We start from the raw sequence: 27295 nt of genomic DNA on the forward strand, positions 1-27295 counted from the left end.
TTTTTTTTTTTTTTTTTTTTTTTTTTGCAATAGTCTACTCTAGCCACAAAAAGACAGCAATTGTGACATGTAACTACATAATACACCGAATTATTATTTGTCAAAATGAAAAAAGCGCAACTCCTGTATTATCCTAAATGCATTACATTTTGCATGCAAGGTTTTTGTTGAAAGATGAGGCGAGTCATTAAAAAAATGTGGGTGTTATTACAAAACGAAGAAAAAAATGTATCACATTTTGAAAGGTTATTACAAAATGCAGCATCATTACACACAGTAATGTGTTGTTACATGCTCCACTTCTCAAGCACGGCTACTGGGTCCAAACTAGTCGGCGATGAGTTGTACTTGGAACAAACACATGATCCCTAAAGGATAGTCGGATTCTCCAACTTACACACAGGAGATTTTTGTGGAACCATCATTAGTAATGTGGATATGACAACCCAGCAAATAGAAATGAATAACAGAACAGGCAGGACAGTCTAGTAAGATGAGAAAATTGCATCCCTTTACCATAATGCAGCCTATAAAATCAGGACAAGACAATATCCCAATATTATGTATGGTCTGATATTAGTATATTGATATATCGGCTATCATTAGTCTCAAACTACTAAAATGTAGATACACACATTCAGAGAGACACTTTGATCATTAGAAGTCTGAAGGGGAGGGAGGCATCAGTGCTGCTTCTCATTTCAGATGCAGCGCCGGATGTGAGAGGTGGTTTGGTGTCAGTGTTCCTTTAGTGGTCTCAGACCTGTTCTGTTAAAAGGAGCCCTGAAAACATCCATCTGGTGAAATCAGTCGACTTGTCACTGCTCTCCAACTCTCTAGCACCACTGTGTCATACAGTAATGTGGAGTCAGGGGAGGCTAAAGTGGTCATGTCACCGGAGAGATTTTCTGCCTTCTTCACTTCACACTTCTTTTTCACGATTTTATTCACTTCTTTGAAGATCTCCTTTTGCTCTCTGTTGGCCACTCTGTTTCTGTCTCCCTGTTCTTTGATACCCTCTCTTTTCATTTTCTGTGGTTGCTTTCACGATAGCTCGCTGTAAGGGTTTTAATTTTCTCTTTCTCTAAAAGGAGATTCTCTCAGTAAGAGTCCTTTTTCTTATTCTAAACAGTAAATCTCTATTTCGAGAGACACGCTGCATAATGATACATCTACAGCTGATTCTAAGGGCTGAGTGCCTCATAGAGATGGAAAAACTGAATTTTCTCTCTCTCTCTCTCTCTCTCTCTCTCTCTCTCTCTCTCTCTCTCCCTCTCTTTCTTTCTCTCTCTCTCTGCCAGCAGCCCTGTTATCCCCTCCTTGCTTGCCCCATGGAAGTGAAGCCATAACCTCCATTTGCACAGGTTAATGTGCAGCCACCTCAACATGGACACAAAACCAATACGAGGCCTTCCTGCGTGGGTGATCACTCACTCACTCCCTCTCTCTCTCCCTCTCTCTCTGTGCATTCACTCTTTTTTCTTTATTCTGTCTCCATCCCCGTCTCTCCCTCTTTCTACCTTGTAAATTGGACTCTGGCAATATTACGACGCTTTTCTCATTATTCCCATCACTCTGGCCAAATTGCCTTGTCTTTCAGGACCATTGGGCTCTGTTCATTGGCTGCTCACGCAACCTGAGGGCTGTGGAAGCCTTTTTCTTATTCTTGGGGCTGTTTCAGAGCAAAGATGAGACCTAGAAATGGATTGCGTTCCATGGTGAATAATACGACCGCATGCTGTTGATGACTACATACTGTATGTCAAACGCTGGAACCCATTTATCAAGAAAGGTATAAAGAAATTTGTATGGGAAGCACTGAGACTGCATGCAAAAAATAAGCACCTTAGCCACTGCTGGATCTTCTGAAAGTATTTAAGTTTGATCCAGCACTCTGTGAATCTCAAAAAAATATCCAGAACCCCAAATAGTAGAGTCTTTGAATGGGTTTCCGAACATCCCCGGCTTCATTATGAATAATTTAAAATCACACTAGTTTGAATAACTGAAAAGTCCCCATTAGAGAATGTATTGGAACGACTCTTAAAGCTATTCAATCATTAATTAACCAAAACACCAAAAATCCTCTTATACAGTACTCCATTGGACAAAATATTAACCAATGAGGGTCCTTAAACAGCACCATACAGTACAATGTCTAGTCTCTGATGCAAAGATTGTCTCATTCCATACCTGTGTCATACATTAATTCTCAATTGCGAGTGGGGCTACACAGTGATAAAGGGATAGAGGGAGCATATGGAAGAAGAGAAGCATTCAGATGGGCAAACAGAAAGAGAAATAGGTTTAACAGGCAGCGGGAGAGAACAAGTGAGATAAGAAAGCGACCAGAGGGGAAAGAGAAAGTGGATGAGAGCACACGTGAGAGAAAAAGAGAGAGAAAGGGCAGAGGAGAGAAAAACAGAGCAAGTAGTAGGGGGAAAGAGTGGGAGAGGAGATAAAGACCAAGAGAGCGAAGGTAAATGCTTCCTCCAATGAGTCAGGAGGAAGTGAATGGGTTTTTTTTTTTCCTCCCACTGTACACTCGGTAGCTGAATAGCCACTGTTACCCCATTCTGTCTCAGCACAAGGGATGGCTTTTAGCAGAACCCATTTCCCAGTTCAGACCTGCCCTCTGGTCATTTTGGAATGGACAAAAAAAAGTTGAAAGCGACAGCACACAAGGCTAAAAGTTAGATTCGCCGGCTGCTTTGCGCTTGAGCCACATTAAAATAGAGCAATTACAACCAATGCCAACTTGCACAAAACTAAGTAAATCTGTGTGTGTGTGTGTGTGTGTGTGTGTGTGTGTGTGTGTGTGTGTTTTTCTTATTCGTATTATTGCCAATATTCTTCTTTCCAAGTATTTCTTTCATTTCCAAAAACAGTCACACCTACAAAATTTTGCAGAAACCAGTACTGTTATTTGATTTGTCTTTCCCACATATGGTACCTGGCATAAAATACATCAAACAGCCTGTCAGCTCTGGGGGTTGACATGCTCTTTCTTTCCTCCTCCTCCCTTGTCCTCCCCTCCTCTCCAACTCTCTTTCCTGCCCCCTCTATTTTGCTGAAGCATTACCTGAAAAAAAAAAACCTTAGAGATTGAGAGAGAAAGAGAAAGAGAGAGAAAGAAAAAACCTGTCTGTCACCTTATGAGATGCTTTTGCTTCTGTCTGTTGGTCTGTCTCCCTTTTTCTTTCTCATAAGTCATTTTGCCTTTCATCTTCCCCCATTCAAAGGCTTATGTTTCTTCTGGGACAGAAATGACAACACATTTCTCCTGTATCTTTCATAAAAATAAGTAAAAAAAAAAAAAAAAAAAAAAAAAAAAGAACGAAAAAATCCTCCTCCCACCTGTGCTATATCTTTCTTTTCTTGTCTATGACTTAAAGGTGGGTTGAAATGACACAAAAACACAGCAACAATCCAATACCATAAGCTGCGGAGAGATGATAAAATAACTATGGAGGATCAAAAGGATTGACGTGCTCTTCTGTTGCTGCTGTCTGTTCGGTGCTCATGCCACAACAAAGAGGGAAAGAGGTGCTCCCAGCTTTCAATAAAGATTGTATTCAATTACCAAATAAACAGTTCAATAGCAGCGAACTACAAAAAAATGTGCTAATTTTAAAAACTAAATGGCATTAAGCTCTGTTGACAAGCATTACTATGGGTATTGGCTAGGACTGGTGCTATTATCTTGTATTTGTCAAGCCGGTTACTGAATTTAATGTTGTCATGTCACAGGATTAGGGTCATTTAATTAAAGCAGCAACAATCATATCCAATGCTGCATGTAATCATATTGCAGTGATTTGTAATAGCCATGTTTTACACATACTGACTTCGGATTGTCGGTGAGCGCTATGTATGGTGCATGCCAATCAGTGGTTTAATTTGCGAGCTTTGTGAAATATCCTGCGCATTATACATCGAGATAACCTCCTGCAGTCTGTTTGTCTTATCTATCATGAACTTTCAAATGAAAATCTCAGTATAGACAACAACCTTGTGCCTTTCGTCAGAAACTGTAAGTCTCTCCCCAAAGTTACCAAAGTATTTTACCCTCACCTTTACAATTGTATGGTCCCACCGCCACTGTCATTAATTATTGACATATTGGGGCAGATTGGTGAGACCTCCATTATTGATTGAGGTAGGGTCAGAGCAGAGTCAGTTTGGTAAGACATTAATTATTGATCAAGGCAGGATTGGATTGGTACGGCTTTTATTATTGATTGAGCTACAAACTGTAGGGACAGACTGGTGAGCTTTCATTATTGATCAGGTTGGAGTAAGATGGGTAGGGGTTTCGTTATTGAATGGATATGGGGAATTTCAACCATCTAACATACAGCAAGCCACGCAATCAGCCACACAATGATTGGCCAAGTACCTTGGGAATTATTGTATTGAGGTAGACGAGGCATGCGGCCTCAGAACTGCTGCGAGCGTTGCAAACTTGAGCCTCTTAAGGGACAAATCTATGATGGGTAAGGTTTCATTCTTGTATAGTGGAGATATGGAATCGAATTAATTGCTACTTTCCATTAAAAAATACCCATAAATCATTGATCTTGGTCACATTTAACAAAGATTGTAAGAGATCATCATGTAATGAAGGTCTGGCTTTCACGGCCCCTGGCTGACCTCATTGGTCACCAGTGCAATTCAAAACTCATTTAAAAATTTTATTCATCACCTTTGCGGCAGGGATGCTATGGTGAGGTTAATGAACTCTTGACAACACCAGTGCTATAGATTACACAAGACATTTTACAAGAAGGGATATTCATCAGCTCATATCTGTAGAGCACTTACTTTGATGTTTAACGTTAGGTCTTTAGATCTTCCCCCTGTGACACGACAGCCTTGTCCACGGTGTTGGACACAGCGAGGTACAGGTTGTGACCAAAGCAGGTCAGCTGGGGCCAGCCTAGGTTACGAACAGCTGCTTTTATGGCTATTAACTGATAATAAACTTACTGCCACCAGCGAGGCAAAGCTCAACCTTGGCACTTTCTGCAGCTCTGGTCTCCTTCTCCAGCTGTGAGAGAACATGCCGCTGATTGTGTGATAAACTGCCAGGGTACGGTCTTGTTGATGGTGGTGATGATGAAATATTGTCAAATGGGCGCTTTTGCTTTTTGCTTTGACATCCAATCCTCAACTCTCCTTATTTTCGCCACATGAAAAGTGAAATTTGACTCCTTACTCCTCTGCTGCTGCTGCATGGGGCAGACACTTTCAGTTTATAATAGTAGCATCCATTGTCCCACTAAGTATTGATAACACACTTATTTTACAAATTACAGTTGCTTTATTTCATGAATGTGGGTGCCTATACCTGAAAATGAACTAAATAGGTTTAAAAAAAGAAAAAGAATGATGGGGTTGGTGTGCAGGTGATTCTGTGTAGGCCTGACCAAAGTCTAACAATGGTAATACTAACTATTGCAGCAAGTCTAGTTTGAGACACATCTTAGCCTATAAGGCCTTGCTATACCATTGAGGTTTTAAACCGTATATACCCAAGCACAGCCAGAGGTCCTGCAGCAGACCTTGTTTGGTCATTGTACTCTTAGACTGACCACTGAGGGTGATGACGCTGGCTCTGGAGTCTCATTTCCAAGGAGATAAAGTAAAAACTCTTTTGAAACTCACTTTCAGGCTTGCTGTACTGTATAATGCATATATCCGTTGTGTTGTGCAGTATCTGTTGTTCTAGCAACTTTAAATGATGTTCACAGGAAAAAATATTCTGCATGAATGAATACTGATTTAACTTGATGCCTGTTATCACCTTGTGAAGCTGAGAGAACACACACCACAACTGAAACAAGGTTAAGACTTTTTCATATTATTCTGAATGGTTTATTGCAAGGGGAAATGTGATTTTTTTTTTTTTTTTTTTTGGTTTTAAAAAAAAATAAGTCAATGCAATAGGAGCTCAAAGGACTACATCTAATCTCACTGCAACGTCAATTCTGTGATTTCTTAAAATAAAATAAAAAAAAAAAGCTGAAAGTTCATCTCCAAACCCTTCTATTCCACTACACCAAGCTCATTTACATGTAGCATGTATGGGTAAGGCTGAGCTCAGATGAACGAAAATGCTGAAGGAGTTGGGATTAGCCCTCACTGACCGTGCGCTACGACGCAACACTTTGGCTGGTCACTGCAAATGCAGATTTAAAATAGAGTCCTTCATCTGGTTTGGACTTAACTATCCAAACAATGCAAGTTGGGTGAAGAGCAAAATCCATTTGTCTTCTAGTTGAACAAATGCTTGGTACAGATGGAAGTGGTGTCCTCCAGGATGGCAGTGCTCCCATCCACACGGCACAAGGGCTCACTGAGTGGTTCGAAGAGTATGGAAATGATGTAAATCATATGCTATGGCTTTCAGATCTCAAAACAGTTGAACACCTAAGGGAGACTGTGGACAGACATAATAGATAGTGCTCCCCACCACTATCATCAAAACAGCAAACAGGGGAATATCCTCAACAATGGCGTTCCATCCCACCAGTGGAGATCCAGAGACTTTCTTGTGGCTTGTGGTGGCCTAACATAAGACATTTATGCTGGTTTATATATTTGTCACCCATCTGTATACATACATATTGAGGTAATCTGGCAACTATGTGGCAACCTAATTCATTTTCTCCTGTTTTATGTGTAGCAGTTTCAGGAAAATGTCACAATACCCTTAAGGGCATCCTTTGCTGTACTTTGGGCTTGCATATAATAAAGAATACTCACTCAGGTATCATTATCATATTTTAGCAAATAGTCCAGTTTTTTAAAAAGCCAGAATAATGTATGATTAACTTGGACTGAGGCAGGGTCAAAGCGGGAAGGCTTTTGGTATTGAGCGCGCCACAGAAGGGTCAAATTGTCAAAGCTTTCATTATAGACAAAGTAAAGGTCAGATTGAACGGGTATCTCTGCTGCATCGCTGTACGAGAACATCGGATTCTGATGCTATCGGTTCCAGGAATAGCCCAGTGAGGAGGAGATACAAACGTACGGTTCATTACCAGAGGCCCTGTCACCGAGACAGACTGTTTCAGCAGCATGGTCTAAACTGAATAAAGGTGGGAGGATGATAAGATCTCTCAACTGAGGGAACAGCTAAAAATAAAAAGCACCACTTAGAGGGGAAATCTTGCTATTTTTTTTTTCTTCAAGAAATAATTACATTGTTCCTTATAATGAGAGTGGTTTAATAAAAACATAAAAGTGAAAGGTATGATTTGGTTTTGTGGTATTAAGTCACCTTATAACCAATTTCCTAAGTGCAATATTCCTTATTATGGTGACTGTTTTTCTGCATTATTTTATACAATGTAAAATCTAGTTTTGTTAGCTTTTGCAAAGATGTTGGACTATGAACTCACAAACTAATTTTTCTATTCACTGTCACTGAAATAATGACAGACTGAAAACACTCACAATTTTATGGATTGTTCATGTTCACAAATAAGCGATAATGCAATAATGAGACTTCTGAATTTTAGACTTTTGACAGGATATTTTTGTTCCCATTTGTAAGAAAAAAGTAGTAATTTCTAGCAGCAAACAATAATGCTACATCAATTTGCAACTCTTTGGCTTACAGGCCAGTGACGTTAGCAAGTAATACTGCCAAACTGGTAAAGAAAGTTAGGAATGTCCAGCAGATGTTGAGAGTTTTTGGGCACTAGTTGGCAAAGACTCCACAAAAGAGCACATATGGTACATGGCATAACACCTATATCATGAAGCAAGAGAATACATAGAGAGAGAGTGCGTACATGTGTGAGGTGTTCCACACAGTACACAATACTGTGTGGAAAGAGAGGGCTCAGGGAACAGACTTTGTGTCTTTGTGTGCCTTGGCTGAAAATTTATCAGCCTGTATTTTGAGGACTGTAATAATCATTCTTCCCATATCGAGCAGGCCATGTAAATCTCTCTATTTTCTATTTGGCCTTCACCATTTGATTACGATGTAGTAAAGCTCATTAATTCACATTTTCCTCTATAGAATTTTCATAATTTACTTAAAATATGCAAAACATTTTGGATGGAAACATAACTATTGACTGGCTGGAGGTCGGCTGATACAGAATATAGCCTGGTATCACATAAAAAGCAACACAGGGCTAGATTGGTGTGCATAAAAATGTTTGCCACCCCAACCATCCTGTTATGTTGATTTGGATGTGGAAAGACGGCACAACGCTGTTTGAATTCTGAGGCTTCTGCACCTATGCACTGTTGCAGGTTATCTAATTTGAGGCTGAGCAACTGGAACAGTTATACTCGCAAAGTCATGAAACCAAATAAACAAGACTGGGTCAAAACCTAGTAGACGGCTCGACTGGACTCCAGGGCTGGCCCGCTGCAGTCCAGCCAACAACAGTGCAAGTGCAGCATTTTCTGCTCAGGCACACGGCAGGCGATAGGTTTACATTACCAGAGGGCACAAAAAAAGGTAGATTTAAATAGCTAACATGAAGTTAGATAGATTTAACAGTTTAATTCATTTGCACGGCATGTGCCTAGCTTTTGTTGTAGCCTACCCAGGTACAACAAAAAATACCCTTTCCTGCCCCTGTTGAAAAAGATCCTACAGGAAACACTGAAAACCCCATTGTTGGAGGATTCATTAAACACTGGCTCTTCTAACAATGCTGTCCTTGGCTGTATGTTTTTCTAGCCCGAGACAGTCGACAGTATGGACCTGCGTTACTGAAGGGGAGCCCCAGAGGTCCACCTCATTAAGACGGCATCCAGGTCTGTCTAACATGCTGATTCCTGGGATCCCTGAGTGCATCTCATTAGGCAGTCACAGTCACAGTGATTCCTCTCCTTCTTGCAATACAAGACCATATATCAATCCAGTGGAGACAAATATTGCAGGAAATGAGAGCTCCCTGGCAGAGCACTCTGTGCAATGGAAGAAACTTGTGAAAACTAAGATGCCGCAGTTATATATCACCCTAACTCTGTGGATGAAAATAGCAGCGTACTGTGTGTGAAAGATTTTCAGATTGAAGGATTTTCTAAGTACCCCAGAGTCTGCCAGTCCCTTACACTGCATTTTATAGTTTTCTGTTAACATTATGTTTCATATAATTTCTTGTATTGTCATGTTTATTCCCAGCATGCTGGGGGAGATGCAGACTCCACAGACTGTCACAGTCACAGCAGTATCTTAGTTTATCATGTGTGACAGTGGGGCCTCTATAGACCATCTCTGGAAGTGACTAAGATTCCATTTACACTTTGGATTTGTATTCTCGCTCTTCCTTTCTAAATACCAAATCTATTTCTGCATTATAATTCTAGTCCTATCAGCCAGTTCAGGTGTCAGATGTGTTTAGACTGCACTGTGTCTGAGGACCTCATCAGAATAAGGACCTGTGTTTTTCTGCTACTCTTCTGGCTGCACCACCACCATCTTCTGCTGCTGCCATAATCAGGACTGACACAAGCACACAGACCATAATCCCCATTGATTAGAAACCTGAGATCAAAGCCTTCCACTGCTGTCATTATCACCTCCTGTCTCGTCTCTGCCTACACACTTTTGCTCTATCTTTCTTGATTCTCACTGGTTCTTGCTCAGTGTGTCGGTGTGAATCTGTGTATGCACGAGTGTGTTTGCATGTTTCTCTTCGTTTCAGCTGTACACCTTCCAATTCCTGTCTTTCTTGTTCTTCTACTCATCCTCACTGTCTCCCTCTTTTTGCACTCTGTTAAGATCTTTCCCTGCTTGCAATTCCCTGTCTCTCTTTGTTGCAATTGGCAGACTCTAATTGTTCCATTAGGATGATAAAGATATTATATCCCACAGTGTTTTCCTTTGAGTTCGGCGTGCAAATTCTAAAATCTCTTTTGTGGAAAACAACTCTGTGAATCTATTTGCAGACACACCACAATATTAGCATGCATTCTTTGGTCTAAACCTCATATTGTTGGGATCAGCGTAGCAGCATTATGTTACAAATACAAGTCTCAGAGCCTCTAGCAGGACTAGGCCTTGTGTACATGCACGGCATTGCAACATAAGGCTCCGAAATCAGTTCAAAAGTAATGGATTCACATCTGATGATTTAACAAGAAGTTATTCTGCCGGCTGAGTGTTAATTAACACTCTCATTAATGTGAGTGTTAATTAGCACTCACAATAATGTGTACTTGATCTAGTGAAAGCAACTCACAGAGACTTTTATAGATACACCTGTATGCACTAAACCCATATATTGGTCACTCCACCCAACATCTTGGTATTGCGTATGTCATAATAAATATTATTGCACTAATTGCACTTTCCTGACTGGTCTGTTTTGGTTGAGCAGCCTAATTAGCTGAGGTATAAAATAAAATAATTCCTTAGTCTGTTGATGCAACATTGCATTACACTCCAGACTATGGATGTGAAAAGCAAAAGTGGGATCTAACCAGCCCTAGAGACCTCGGCCTATTGCTGCTGTACTTTATTACAGTTAAAATCAATGCGTGTATTGCAGGGCAGACCCACATATTGGATATTTAAAAGATATTTGTAAGATGTAACCTGTTCAATTGATGTTATTCACTTGGCGGCCATTCTGAAAACTCGATGTGTGATAACTGATGGGTAAATCCAGACAGTTATGGGCGTCATCGAAAAATACATAATTTCACAGATTTACACTGAAAAACATAAAAAAAACTGATATTGCTCAATGTCTCAATATATTTGGCCCATTCCATTAGAGCTAGTTACCAGAGTCAAGTCAATTTTTATTTATACCTATTGCCAAATATCACAAATTACAAATTTGCCTCAATGGGCTTTAGAGTCTAGTCACATTGGTTAGCAAGTAGTGTACTAACCTGCACATTCACTAGCTAAGTAGCTAACGCTGCAACATTCAGTGTGCGGTTTGCTGATCCTTGCAAATTAACATGATAGCTGCTAGTTGTATGTAAATTTGCAGTTCGTGTTGAAGAAATGCTGGTTTTGTAGGAGAGCTTATGCAACCTTGAGGAGCTCCAACATTGTGAGTTATATGTTTTTATAAGATAGTTTTAAGTTATTATGTGTGCAGATGATGTTTCACCAATCTCACCATCTGCACCCTGTTTGTGAGAAAAGACAACAGTTGGTCAAAACCATTTGTGTGGAGTTTGCCATTAAATGATCAGAAAATAATACCCTTAAGGTGTAACAGGAGCATACACACTGTACTGCAGTACTTAGCCATGCTCAGCTATGTGGCACTCTCTTGTCTCTCATGTCTATTCTGATTAGAGATGTCGCCTACCTCGTGGCACCACTACCCTACAGTGTATGTTAATATTTAATATTCACAAGCTGTCTCACATTTGCTAAATACAATAGCTAATAAGTGACAAGCAACATAAGTTAGATTATTTTTTGAACTTACATTATTTTAGCCAAATGTTGGACTTGAACATCCTGACACGTCCCCAAATGCAGTATAAATTATATTATGAAAAGAAAGTCAAAAAGAGAAAGGAAAGTGCAAATTTAGACAAATCTGAAGCTGATTGCAAGTGACCGCTGGCGCATTTGAATTCCAGGTGTTAACAGTGATCTGTGTTGCACATCCACTTGGGATTGAATCTACAAGCAAAGCAAGGGACCCAGCCACTCTTCCTTAAGTCACAATTAAGTTAAAGGTCACAGTTTCCAAAACACAAGCAATTCACAGAGAATTGAAACATAAGTCAAGTCAACTTTATTTTTTAAGCCATCAGCATTTGCTTTTGGATGAGGACACTGTTGAGCAGCACACTGAATGCTATGTGATGGAAAATACAGATTTTGTCTGAAAGGTTGGCCTAATGGTCTTTTTTTTTTTTTCCTTTACACAATCAATGAGTGAATCAGAGAGACATGAGCTGTGTCGGATATCGCCCTTTAAGCCCCAAAGTATTAGAAAACAGGAGGCTGGTTATCAGTGGTAGTCCAGTGACAGACAATCCCACAATCTACTGGCAACATGGGACATATTCAAAATATAGCTGATACTGCTGGCTAGCACTCCATCACAGTAAACAGTTTCTGGACGCCCGCACAAGTACACGACCATATCATCACCTATAAAGCCTGGGTGGGTGCACTCCATTTCAACACCAGGGTGGTGACTGAGGCAATATCATCGCTCCTCATGAGTTTCCAAGTGAGGGAGCAACACGTAAGACTGCAATGAGCAATAGCAGTAATGTTTTGTTCACATAAGTTGCTTGAGTTCAACTCTAGTCTGCATGATAAAGACAAGATCATATTTCTGAGCCTAATTATACACCACGTTTTGTTTCTTTGGTGCTACCTGTAACTTACATCTCCATTCAGCTGTGAGAGTCTAGGTATGATGCCAAGCCCGAGCCATGCCATTGTACCTGCTGTATCTCTGCTCTACCTCTAACTCTTAAACTGCATATTTTGCAAAAATGTAATCATGGTCACACTTTTTTTGGAGTGGGGAAAAAAAAACCTTCTATATCATGTGACAGAAAATGAAAATTGACTTGTTTTCTTATTAAAAAGCCAGTTATGGTAATGAATGCATACAAGGAAATTAGCCCAAGACGAAGGCTAATCATCTGATTAGATGCGGCTGATAGATGCACAATAAGCCCGTGCACACAAGCAGTCATTAAGGCACATTAGACCATTAAATTGCACATTACTCTACAGCCAGAGGGGAAAATATGGATGTTCGTTAATGTGGCTATACACGTAGAGGAGTGTATGTTTTTGCGCACGCACGCGTGCGTGTGTGTGTGTGTGTGTGTGTGTGTGTGTGTGCAGTACCTTTGGTGTATGTACTTTCTTCTCTTGCTGTCAGTCTCTCTCCAGCGTTGCACCTGTCCAGGAGAAAGGTGGGGAGACTGAATAAGCATTACAACCATTATACAATTGGACTGCTCCCTATCTCCAGACTACAGCATTCCCTGGAAAGAATTTGAAATACAATGGCACTTTCAACATGACACAAGCATTCATTACTCTCACACACTACATATTAACACAAAGTAAAAGGCACCCTCCCCACCCCCACCATACACACATACACACTCACACACACACACACACACGCATGCACGCAGTTATAATTTGCCCTCTGCTTCTTGTGTTTTCTTTATCTAATGACAGTGTCTGCATGCTAAAGTACATAGAGCATTTCTGAAAATGAGCAGCACAAGTCAGTATACAATAGCGGACCATTTGCAACAATGAGACACTGCAGGTATACACACACACACACACAAAGAAGAATGTCCAAACATGCATGCATGCTTACATATATGCTGCAGAAGAACAGGGACACATTGAGTCTTCTGTATCAACATGAAAAAGAAAAAGCGCTCATTTGCTTTCCTGGTGAGGTCTGCTGCTAAGGGTTTCTGTTGCAGCTCACCTCCTAAGGCGCACACACACACACACGAACACACACACACACACACACACACACACACACACACACACACGAGCACACACACACACACACAAAACCTAGCCTCGTATGCTCCTGAGGGTGTCTTGCTCACCCTCTGAGAGATAAAATGACAGCCTTTGCTGGGCGGGTCGTTTTCAGCTCAGAGAAATTGCAAATTCTGTGAAAATGCTGCCGTTTTCACTTGGGTTTCCTCCAGCAAAGAAGGTTGATTAAATAAACAAAGGGACTAGTCTCTGTTTTTAGATCTTCAGACACAGTGAGGGGTGATGATACCTATCTCTGTCTGTAGCCTTCACAGGGGAGATCAAAACCCAAACTGAGTATGCTTGGTATTCATACAGGTTTATCACATTATAGTTCATACATTTTGAAATATGCAGTATAAAACCTACTGACTATCTGTCTTGCGGTTTCTTTTAAACTCATAAAGCAGAATGACAGAACGATTATATCTTTTAAACACAGCAGTGTACTGATATATATATATATATATATATATATATATATATATATTTTTTTTTTTTTTTTTTTTTTTCCTCTGAGTGGAAAAAAAAACACATTTAAAATAGTGTCCCTAGCCCATGCAACTTCTGAAAATCACCATGCTCTCTAAAGGACAGGTGAACAACTGCAATATGAAAACACTCATGCTTTGTAACATTTTCTCCAGCTCTTTCAATTTGGGACCATCTATGTTAATTAAAGCTTACTACAGTCACATCAATATTTGGACCAAAATTAGCTCCAACTGTGTTCCCTCCGCGCAAACCATTTAGAAACATAATATGCATGCTGGCATCCGTTTTACCATTACACACACTGAAACAATTAATTAGCACAAAAAATGTGTTACCAGACACCGGAAATGTTTCCTACACTTTGCGAAAAAAGTGTTTTCAAGCCATATGCATATCCAAATGCACTTTATACCAGCACAGACATGCATTCACAAACTGAACATTTATGTACTCACAAACATTAATATGGACATCTCACATCATTTGCAATGCCACGCACAAACACAAAACACTCTTTGTATTACTTCCTCGTGCTGCCCCACTGTGAGAGAGGAGAAAGCTACGGATGATTCTGTCTCCTTCTTCAGTCGTGGACTGCTTTGTGGTTGTGGGAGCAATACCAGAAAATGTTTTTGAATGTAAATCAAAATCCCTCCCTGCAGTTTATTCGCTGGCCTAGCAGCCACCAAAACTGCTGTTATTGCAAAAATATCAGAACATAAATAAAACTGTAAGACAACAGAAGCGAATGCCTGTAATAAATAATTTACATTCCACCATCTTGGTTTGAGCCTAAACAACAATAGCATATAATTACAGATGGCTCTTGTTTTTAAGAGATTGTCTGGAACAACTGGTTACTAATGCAACTTTTGAAATGCAAATCAGGTCAGATCATCAACTGTGATGATAGAAAACAAGAACGGGAATGGAAAGCATAGTTTGGGCAAACCACTCTGCAGAAGTTTTGAAGATGGTTTAATAAGAGTGGCTGAATGCCTTTTGTTTGCTGACTTGATTGACAGCTTCTGTCATTTTGCGTCCACTCTTGTGAGCACTGAGTTTACTACAACTTCAGACGAAAAACTGAACCATGAGCTTGATGGGCTAATCTGATGAGAATCAAGGTCCACTGATTGATCTACAATGATTGAAATATGGAGCAAGTTTACTGACAGCAGGGATTACATTTGGTTTGTGTAAATTTGACCATGCTCACACTGAAACACTGTACTGAAAAAAATAAGTTGTTTAACACATAAAATCATACATTTTGTAAGACACGTTTTGAAATAGAATATGATTATTACTGATATTTGCCACACTTCCCGAGTGGGTCCCCAAAAAAATACTGCATGTCACTAATTGAGTGAGTGAGTGACTGACTGACCTCCCATTATTGAAATGTGCATGTGCATAAAACCTAGTCAATCACCATGAACTATTATTGTGCATCTGACTAACGAACAATTAACTTGTAATTTAATTTCTTTCATCTCTGTGTGTGCATCCTTGTTTGTTATACCCGGATGTGTGGGGATGGGTTCAGTCACGCAAGAAAGAATTTAAAGATTATTCAGCAGCAGTGTTGCCATGGCCATGCGATTTATCATCCTGAGCTATGATTTACTTTCCTAATTGATGTCCAGGGACACCATTTTCAGGTGGGTGAAGATTAATACCCTAAAACAGATAGTACTACCCATGGCTGCCATTGAACATGGAATGGATTACTTTAAAACTGCAACAGATGTAATGTAGAGTCAATGCACACCAATCCCAATGGCATACCCCATTTTATGCTTCTATTCCTGTATTAAGGGTCAGGACATTGCTCAGAACAAGTGTAAATATTTGCTTTACATTCTGTTGACTTTAAATAGTAACAATTCTCTACAATATGAATGAAAATAAGGTCCGGTTCGATTTATGGACAGAAAAACATGAACTAAAGCTCTCTGTTCCTTAAAGCCCAGCAATATTCCAGCCCCATATTCAGCCTGCAGGGTGACACGGTGGCAGCGCTACGGCAGAAAACAGTCCCACCATTTTGGAAACCAGCTGGCTGAAAAGAGCGCTCAAAGTGAATTCAATGTGTTTTTTTTTTTTTTATTAGCTTTGCATTGCTGCTCAAAATGTTCTCCGGTCTGTGTCAATTTCATTCATTTTGGAGCAGTACACTCCTATTGTGACAGGAAAGGATTTAATAGACCAAACTGGGTGGATGTACCACACTTGCACGAAGCAGTAAATGCCACGATATGGGTAAGAATCTGAATCACTTAAAGTTGTTTAAACAGATAAGGCCTTTTTTTTTTTGTCCTCAGACTACCTTTTTTGAAACTGCCATCTTCCCAACAGGGACTTCTGAGCAAATGTTGACTTTTATTACAGCTCGGGCAGAAAACGAGGATCTTTTCACAGGAGTCAAACATCCAGCCACAGACAGGTACAAGAAATTGCTCTAACATTTCTTTAAGATGGTTTTATTTTGAGTGTTTATGCAGACACTACTCCACAGTTGAATGAACAACATCAAAGTGCATGAATTTGTCTGTTTGTAAGTTTAATCTTATCGTCATCATCAGTGCACACTGGATGACTGTGTATTCGAGCACTTCTTGATAATCCCAGAAAGAAATAACAAATAAAGCGTGAAAATGCACATGTGTAAAAACAGTGTGGTGAATTTGGACTGGGCACAAGGGCACCATCACAGTTTCATTCACACACCTCTGGGCACAAGTGACTTTTCTTCCCTGAGTGTCAACTGCAAGGCAGCTGCCACCTCCAAGGCAGCCAACAGTGGCCAACACTCTCCATTTAACCAAACAGAAGACATGTGGCACTGTGCCTGACTCGTCTCCTCAGCCAACTATCTACTCATATTTTTCCCACTTGGTGAACGACTTGAAATTAGTGTCCAATCTATTAATACTGGCTTACACAGAAGGCTCAATATATCAGTCTGGCACCTTGCAGAGCGACAGTGTTTAAAAGTAATGCTTTGCAGCCTGTTAGGCCTATCGTTTTGTGCTGCATTTCTGTATCTGGGGATTAAGCAGTAATAGTCTAGAATATCACAGAGATATTTTTTCCATAATCACTAAGACATAAACATGGAAATTGTTTTAGAAGAAATCATGTGAATTGTCACTTTCTTAAAACGGTAAAGAAAAGCTAAATCACAGGCTGAGGAAACAAACAAGACACACTTCCACATGGCTTGTGAGTGGTTTTATGAAGAGTGTAAGCCCACTATTGCATTACTTTGGGGTGTTTTGCAGAAATCATGCATTTTGGGTTACTTTTTGGGAATGTCTGCACTTTACCTTGAGGTACTGTTGGGTTACTGTTTGAGCACATCTGGGGTACCTTCTGGGAAATACTGCTCTTTAGGATTTTTGGGGTACTTTTAGGTAACTGTTTGCGGACTTTGGGGTACTTTTGGGCACTTATAGGTAACTAATGGGGCACTTTTGGGTAGTTTTGGGTAAGTAGTAGTATACTTGGTAGCCTTGGAGGAGGTGACTGCTTATTCCCATAAATGTGTCACAGGAAGCTGAATTATGACAGTTAAATTTTAAAGTTAAATTCCATGAAAATCCCTTTTCATGCCATTGCATTCAATTTCAAATTGGTCCTCGCAAATTATTTTATTTCTGAATTACAGTATTCAAGAACTCATCATTTTAATCCGACTTTCCAACACAGACATGACAAATTCAAATTTAGGCATTTTGAATGCAGTCTGTGTTGATCTCACATAATTGAAACTCCAAGTTAAAGACATTATTGCCAAAATTATTCTGCCTATCATAAAAGCTGAACCTTGGAACCTCAGATGAATAGATGTTTGAAGACAAATGTGTTAACACAGATTGTCTCATTTCTGATATGCACTTAATTCTGAAATCACAAAGAAATTAATGTTTGCTATTGCCTCTATTCTCAAACCTCAACCAAAGTCTATACCAAAAACCACCACAGCCACTACATGAATCACACTGTCTTACTGAACTGAAAGAGTATGAAATATCTCAGATGATAGATATCAGGGAATTAGTCGAGCTGGCACTCAGCCACTGGTGATTCCAGTTTGTGTGTGTGTGTGTGTGTGTGTGTGTGTGTGTGTGTGTGTGTGTGTGTGTGTGTGTGTGTGTGTGTGTGTGTGTGTGTGTGTGTGTGTGTGTGCGTGTGTGTGTGATTGAGAGATAGAGATGAGAAGACAGAGTCAAACGCACATAAGCACACAGAGTGCAGCCCAGTGCACAATCCAGCGAGGCTGGGCCTTGTGTGAATCAGGCTTGTCTCTCAGACTGTAATTTTTTATCAGTGGAAGATCCCATTTCCTTTGTGTTGATGCAGCAGATGGATTCCCCCCCACCAACCATTCATCACCTGCCATACCAAAACCTGCCTTGGCCCCCTTTACACCAATGAAAAATGGGTTTCGGAGCATCTTTTTCCTCAAGAAAACAAAAGTCATCAAACAGGTTTAATAGAATATGATCATACTGGGGCTTCTGAGCGGAAAAAGTTTTAGAGGAGAAAACAGGGTTAGGACCGAAGGCCAAAGTTGAGGTTTTAAGGTGAACTGGTGATCGAAACAATTTGTTTCCCCTTGTCCTTTGCAGCCTACAGCGAGGAAACTGAAGCTGGGAGCTCAACCCATACAGTAAGTGTGCATTTACATGGTTTCACAAACATGCCATAACATTTTAGCCATCATTAATTAAATGACATATTTTGTTTGCAAGGCTTAAGTAAGTGCTTTGAATTGTTTGAGTTTTTATTTCCTTCACCTTTCTTAAAGGTACAGTGTGTATGATTTAAACCGAGTCAAATACAGAAATGGGATATAATATTCATAGACATGTTTTTTAGGGTATAAAAAAAGGAATGAAGAATTGTAATATTTTCATAAAATTCAGCTAAGTACACTTTGTGATGAATGTGTTTTATTCTTGCAAGCAGCTGACAGAGGCGGGTGGTGAAAATGCGCCAGTTGGTAGAGAATTGCTTCAATCGCTACCAAAAGAAGAAGAGTGGATTGTTTCACTTCTGGTTGTTTCCATGGTGGATCACTCGTTGCAGCAAAAGCAAGTGAGGGTGAAACAAAAAGAGAACAGGACAAACGATGGCAGAAAACAAGAATGCATATCGACACAGCTTTAATTAGATGGAAATCCCTGAAGATGTCCAGAGGTTTTCAGAGTGACGCAGAAGTTGAGTGTTTCCCCCTAGACTTGCTGCGTATGATTTTTATTTATTGTCCCTTTATGTGGGAGATAAAATATAGCTATGACTGCATTTTATCTCTGAGTAATGAAAATACCACAGACACCTCACTGAAATGAGAAGTTTTTATTTCTTTCATGTAAAATTCCTTAACGTTATGAGTGTGTCAGCTCCTGCAAAAATCTTTTCCAATATTGATGTTAAAAAAATACTAACAGCTACTAAGAGTTTAATTTTACATGTCGGTGCTTCAACAACAATTTTCCAGCATTATACTGATGGAGGGATGCACAAAGGTATTGTACCGCCTGCAGCTAACACCAGTTTTCTTATGTGTAAGTTAAGATATTATGTTTCCCAGGCTAAATAACTTCATAAAATTCCAAATAAAGTGACATTGTCCAGTGTAGATGTTGTCTCACATGACAATGCCATGATTTATGTTGAGAAAGCCGGTCTCTGCAGGCCTTCATGGCCTCAGGGTCCACGTTTGGAAAGAGGAGGAGTAATCATTACACGCCACTGCATTCTTCACACCGCCCCGTTAATTATGTGCCAATTTGAAAACTTTGGTGATAAAATAGAAAATGAAGTACTAAAATTCATGTCTCTGTTTTGAGTATAAATGTGACACCTTGTCACGGAATGTCTTCTTAAATAATGAAAATGCACTGTGCCTACAAACACAAATAACTCCGTGAATAATTATTTAAATGACAAACAGGGCTTCTCAATTTGGGAAAAAAACAATGTGCATAACTCATGCAAGTCAAGATGGGGCTGAAAGGACAAAAGTGTTGTATTTTTTTGTGAGTGTCTCTCTCACTGCTGAGGTAATTACAGTTAGTCAGTTCCACTGTTCATTGTTGAATTTATGTTAAAGGAGCTGCCTTTCAAATACCCGCATTTAATTCAGAAACCGCTCCTCTGTGCCAGCTAAAATAATGAAGTCAACACTGTCAGTGAATGTCATTAGCTCATTTATGCCAATGAGAGTGGCTGAAAAATGAGACATTTGTTATCATTACAGAGCAGAAAATGAAATACAGCGGCAACCCCATTGTCGAGAAGGCCAGTGCTGTTGCATAACGCCTTCCATATACTGTGAAGATAAACTATGGCATTCAATAATGTGGGTCTTCCATTTCTGGTCTTAAGTTGGCTATTTGAAACTCAAATAAGAAAAAAAAAAAAAAAATACAGGAATATTTCAATTGTACTCAATGTTATCAATAGGTAGCATGACAGCAGAGATACAATACATATATGAGTGTGCAACAACCCAACACACTCAAAAATAATACAAAAAATAATAAATAAAACTGAATAAATCAAAACAAATGAGCAATTATTAATAATAAAAGGTTGTTGTACTCAGATAGTTGAGTGTTAAAGTGAAAGTTCAGATATGGTCCACCATGTAATACAGCCACCAAGTTTGGTTGATTAAAATCCTTCCCTGCTGCAAGACCAAGAGCTTGTGTACTGCTCCAGAAATTAATATTAGCTCAGAAAAATAACAAGATTTTGAGCAGCGGCATGGAGTTGGAGAAAAAAGTTTTTAACAGTGCACAACAGCTATGGCAGAAAACAATTTTGGAAACCAGCTGGCCGAAAACAGCGTTCAAAGCGAAACTAAAACAAACATGTTCTTGTGCATCTTCATCATCAATTTTTCAGTTTTGTGTTGCCGCTCAAAATCGTGTTGTTTTCCGATCTGTATCTACGCCATTCATTTTGGAGCAGTACACTCCCAGTGAAGCTCTGGTTCTGGCGACAGCGAAGTTAACAGACCAAACTTGGATGTATTAAACTCTCATGGAACAGAAAAAACTAATACATGGGCTAGAATCCAAACTATGACATTAAGTTTGTCCCTTTCTCTCCTGCATCGTCGCTAGTTTTGCTGCCTCTCTGCTTTGCAAGCATTTGAATAAAAAATAAATAAATAACTACTGAGGGTGAGTGGACTGTCCACTTTCCCTATAAAAAAGCTACAGTGTGCTCACTGACAGATTTACAAGCTGTAAAGGATTTGCAAGGATGCGCATGGGTGGTTATAAGTTCAGAATTTTCCAAAATGAATAGCGGGCACTGTGAGGAGCACACTGGTGATTCACTCTTCATAAAATTTATAAACTGTGGAATTATGTGACATAGAGGTTTTTGTGAAGTAAAAGGAATACAAGTGAATATTTCTTCAGCTCCACAACATCTGGCTTGGGCCATCAAAAAACCTTTTTTTTTTTTTTTCTCCATGTGTTTTGAGCTTTACTCCTGTTCACTTAGTCTGACAAATGTTTGTAGTTGGACTAGTGTGCCCCTTGTGTCCTTTCAGAGAGTGAAATCCTTTTTTATTCCAATTGGGTGCTTGTGTTTGTGTGTGCACATTTGTGTGTGCAGGCATGCATAATGTATGCTTTACAGTCCACAACTAATGAATCAACTAATGTTTGTTTGTGTCTGTATGGTAAATGTTGCTGTAGGGATGTTTACATAGAATACTGAGCTTTGATTAACTAAATTCATATTTAATCAGGATGCTAAGCCAAATGGATGCACACATGCACGCACAAAACAACACACACATAATGTACACACACCGCATGCATACACAACGCAGGGTTCGGGTCTCAGGTGGGATAAACCTTCTGGATCACTGGTCCTTCACGCTATATTATTAGCTTGGACATTAACCAGTCCCAGAGAGACAGACAGACAAACAGACAGCAAAACAGAACAAGGTGACAGACAAGCTGAGAGAAGGACTACAGGAGTTTGAGCTGAACAAGTAAACAAGCAGGAGAATCAATAGTGCGTATCCACAGGCTATCTGGTGCATCTGGATGTCAAATAAGACAACTGATTAAAAACCCAGAAATCAATCTTCCAGCGCGGCTGCTACAAATTAAAAGCCTTGGAGTGGAGATCAGTACAATAAACCGTGTAAGCGCTGAGGTAATGGCAGATCCATATTAATCAATTCAGGAAGCGATTTAGCTTCCACCATTTAATAGTTTCACAATCTCAAAACTATTATTCAATCAACCATAATATTATTAAGAATGTATGTCTGTGGTATTACTAGTTATCACAAAACAAATAAAAAAAATAACAATACTTATATCGCACACCCGATACAGAATCATCAGTTTTCCTGTATCTAGTTTAAGATTAAAATTATTTTACCAGTCACAGTAAAGAACATCCTTATGTGATTAGTTGGGTTTTTACCTGATTAGCTGGTGTTTTAACAGCATTTTTGGTTTTGCCCCAACTTGGTTATTCCCTATTATTGCATTTCTCTTTATTGCCATTTTTATCATTGCCACCATTTTTTTTTTTTAACCTTTAAGCTATTTTAACCACCCCCTCCTCTATGTCTTGTTATTTTTTCTTTATCATTATGCCTTCGTTGTGTCATCTTAATGTCAAATGTGTTGAGACCTTGCTGGTATAGTAATAATGCCCTTTAAATTAACTTGGATTTGTCTTGCAATGGCTTAAAGGTATCATTTCTTTTTACACTATGGTTGCAATGAGATGTGGACTGAATGTGATGGGTTTGAAGCATTGTCTTCATTTCAGTGAACAAACAGTAAGTAAACATAAAATTAGAAGAAAATAGTGAGGATTGCTAACTAGTTCTCTCCCACAAAAGCTGGCAAAACGACCAAAAAAGCCCCAAGAGAGGGGCCGCTCTCACATAAGTAGCAAGATAAACACAGGCGTTATTAATGATATTAATTAAGGCTCCATTCCATTGAGGTCTAACAGAGCCAGGGTCCTAAACTGTTCATGCTGACTCACTGGAGGGACTCAGGTAAGTCAACATGTCTGCTGTGGAAAAGATCTAATGATCAAATGGGAATGATCAAATAGTCAGAACATGTTTTTCACTTGTTAAAAGTTGTAGCGTATGAGACAATTTCATCAGATCATTTTCACAAATGGAATCTGTGTATCCCTGCTCAATATACATAAAATATACAATACGCATGCATTTGTTATGAGGGGTCAGAGTGCACGGTCGCGAGCAGTGGTGTGCCAGTGGGGTTGGTCCTCCAGCAAGGTACGCTGAATCTGAGAAAGAAGGACACTGATTCCCTATCTGTTCATTATTCTGCAGGCCATAATTTAAACCCAGCAAGACTCGTCTAAGCAGGCTAACTGCATGTTAGAAAAATCATGTTGTGCGCTAGACAATGTCATACATGCTACAATGACTTCTATCACCAGCAGCTCAACATTTTTATCCATTTTCAAATTTACTTTTTACACTAATACTGTTATATCCTTTATAGCCCAGTGAAATGTCAGAGAGGTATGAAGGTGTGAAGAGATACCGCCCACGCCTAATGCGAACCGCTGTGTGGTTCAACTCTGGGGCACTTGCTCAACAATGTGTCCTGAACTGAGGTTGAACAGAATCTTCAGTTTCTGAGTCTCCATCTCTAAAATTATTGTCTACATATTTACAACACCAATAGCCAGTCTTTCATTCCAGACAGACAGGAAGAGGTCAAACAAATGTCCTGTGATTGAATCGGGATGCGTAACTGTAATGAGGGCACAGAGGAAAGCTGAGGTTCCAAGGATCAAAACGTGCTCGTATGTGAAAAGTAATTCAAGAGATGCAAATTGAAAAGCCACTGGCTTGCCAAATTGACATGGTAACAAAAACCTGAGACATTTTGCAGCTTTGAAAGGACTCTTCACCCCAGGAAGATTGACTTTTTTTTTTTTTTTTTCTTGCCTCTTTTTTCCTCTTTGTTTCTTCCCAGACTGTAAGTCGCTGCTTTTTAAAGTGCTTTCATATCACCTGCTTTTCACTGAGTGGCAGCCAGAGGTCAATACACCAGTATTCTGCATATTTGTCACGCCAGCTCAGATAGCTCTCTGTGCAGGTAAATACTTAAGATATGAAAACCCACACAGGGCTTTTTTTTTTATATATATATACCTTTCACAGTTCTGCCATCTTAAAATATAGAGGGCTTTGACATCTAATGTCTGACAGTCAATAGAGCTTTTACCCCTGAATTTAGCGTATTAGTAACTGGTTTAGAAATAAGACCCTACTATTAAACCTGCAAGCTGTGTTTCTCCTGCTGCTTTAAATGCATAAATGCATCCATCAAAGGGACGTGCTGAAGAACTGACACTGGAAATAATGTGCTACAACCATGGCGAGTCTTATTTGGAAGTTTCTAATGGCATTATCGCCCCTAGACAAAGCAACACACACTTGTAAGCAAATTGTGTGTTTACGTGTGTGTGTGTGTGTGTGTGTGCTAGCTTTTGGTTGTTTTTTTTTACTACTGTACATTAGTGGAAGGAAATGAAAGCCTAGCTTGTAAGACTAAAACTATCTATACTATGTATTAGATTCCACTCTTCTTCTGTTACATCAATATTAAAACCTGTTCTGAATGTTTGGTAATTTCACATCTCATGAGTGTACTTAATATGCAACATTAGTCACATATTACAGTTACATGTATATGTATATGTACATAACATTAGTTAAGTCATCAAATTACCAATGGCAAAGGGCAAATATAGGTCAGTTTCAAATAGGAGTGGAACAATGAATCGGTAGTGGATACCACAGTATTTCACAATACTTAACCTTGTGAGACATTATTGTGGCAAGTATTTATATTTGAATTTTCAACTTAATTTGCACGGATAGTACAAATGAATTACCATACTATGAGGTATATTTAACCTGAATTATTCCTTCTTACAGAAAAATTATTTTGCCTTTTCCAGGCAAAATAACATTTTTTATCAGTTACAGAAATCATGATGTACTGTAGCTAATTGCCTTACAATATGTCACGCGGAATCACCTGTGTCATGATACCATTGTTCTCATGGGTAAAACATTATGATAGTATCGTATCACAGTTTAACAGTGATCCCTGCCCCTAGTCTCGAATAAAAAGAGGGGTTGTCAAGTGCCATCATCAGAGTGGATGATGATGTCTGGAGTAATGAGCACTCTGTAGTGTTCAGGAATATCAAAATGTGAAATGAACAAGTAATAAAGACATTTTATCCTGAGTCACATCTATTTTCAACAGATGTGACTCAGATGTGCCTATATTATTACTTGAAGTAATAATATAAACGTGCAGACACAAGTTATTGTTAATATGTTGAGGGTTATTACAGCATGAACTGTGTTCTAATCTGATGTTTTTGTTTACTGTCAGACAGACAAGTGTGATTGTAGGATTATCACCAGTGGTAAAGTTTTCTTTGAGCATCTTAATGCTGTCACACTGTCGTTATTTTACAAGTTATGCAGATTACGCAGATAATGCAGCCTTTTAGTTGGTTTGGTTGGTTGGTTTAGTTAGTTTTTAGCTTTTTACATCAGAGCATGAGAGGATGAGTAACTCAGTACACTGTAATGTTGAAAAAGGTAACTTCACAATTTTCACAAGTCACCAACATAACCAGAGAGTCTCAACCAAACCTAATGCACTGAGAAAAAACAAAACAAACAAGCAAACAAACAAAAAATCCAGTCTTCCTTTGCTGCCCCTGGAGCCGTAATCTCATTTGTTAAAGTGCATTTGGTGCAAATCAAACAACCAGTCACCTGAAGGAGGCATCACTACCTCAGTGCCAATCACAACGTGCACGGCTGCTGTGCACACTTGCTTCCCCTCCTCAAACAAACTTAGCTTAGCTACAGTACTTAGCTTAGCTTACCATAGCTACAGAATAGCAGAGAGGAGCGCTGGCTTGTGAATTCGTATTCCCCCATTACATCAGCATCAGCCACATGAACGAGTGTGCACGAAGGTGAATGAGGCACTGAATCTCAGGCAGGAGGGGTGGGGAAGCTTGACGAATTACAGCCTATTCTACAAAGTTACATACACAATAAGTAAGCAATTGAATTGTGAATGCTACATATCAATAAGATCAGGTGTGTTCATGAAACAATATGGCGGCACCAAGAAATCTGCTCCATTTTGAAAAACATGGAATGTCGGAGTTTGAGCGGGTCAGCATCAAACACTTTCTTACCTCCAGTTAATATAATAATTATAATTACCTTGTGTTCTTGGGCTTTCTGTCAACAGCTAAAATGTATTCTACAACTGATTCAAGTTGTTGACATTACTGACAAAATGCTGACTGCATAATTCAGCCTCTTTGAATTGAAAAGCGTCGTATGGTAGATCAGGATTTTGTGTCAGTTCACTTAGAATTGGTTCCACTGTCTGCAGAGAAAGGCAGGCCAGCAATGCACTGAGCTCTGTTTTGGCTGCAATAATTACCAGCACTGTAACACACTGCCTCCTCCGCTCACCCACATACTGTATATTACACAAAAAGTCCCCACACTACCCTCATAATCTCTCTCTCTCTCTCTGTCTCTCTCTCTCACACACACACACACACACACACACACACACACACACACACCTATCAGCATGTGAAGACAGCCTAGTCCTTGTCAGAGAGGTTAGGGCTACAGGTCTGGCCGCGGATATCCTGGAGGATGACGGGGATTGTGAAAGGAGCGTGAGAGAGTGGTAGAGAGCACCACTCAATCAATTTCTATTGAATCGCACTGCAGTGGGAACAAGATAAGGGATATAGACCGAGGGGATATAACAATTTGTTATATTTGCAGGATACCACCCAGCTGGGCCTGTGCTTAATGGGGAAATTGATTCATATTACTTTGCTTGTCAGTGCTGTACTTGACAGGCTGTTATAAATATAAACCATATATAAATAACTCAGCATACAGTGTGTACAAATGAACAGGGTTATTATATTTGCTAAAAATAATTCTGTTAATTTTGCACCCATGCAAGAGGAAAGTGCTGCATAATGGACACACAAATTCAGCACTGACATTCCCTGCAGGTATGTGCCCTTGATGCTGTGCTCCTCAGTATAGACCACAGAAGTTGAATGGGTAGAATTGGCATTGGGCACTGTTTAGGGGATTCTAGCAATAACTTTATTGACACTGCCATTGTGACAAAACAAGCGCCTGGCTGTTTGGTAGATCTCTGTATTACTGTGTGCACA

At 39.5% G+C, this 27295-nt stretch overlaps 1 protein-coding gene across 3 annotated transcripts in view; it reads right to left on the reverse strand.

Moving 5' to 3' along the window:
• The window catches only part of tnr (tenascin R (restrictin, janusin)), a 205598-nt gene that overhangs the window by 93966 nt on the left and 84337 nt on the right, over positions 1-27295 (reverse strand). For all 3 annotated transcript variants that reach the window (XM_030074578.1, XM_030074577.1, XM_030074579.1), the window contains exon 3: positions 12824-12876. The gene's annotated coding sequence lies outside the window, so the exon portion shown is untranslated. The remainder of the gene's footprint in view (positions 1-12823; positions 12877-27295) is intronic.

This window comes from Myripristis murdjan, chromosome 17, assembly GCF_902150065.1.
Source record: "Myripristis murdjan chromosome 17, fMyrMur1.1, whole genome shotgun sequence".
NCBI classification, from domain to species: Eukaryota; Metazoa; Chordata; class Actinopteri; order Holocentriformes; family Holocentridae; genus Myripristis; species Myripristis murdjan.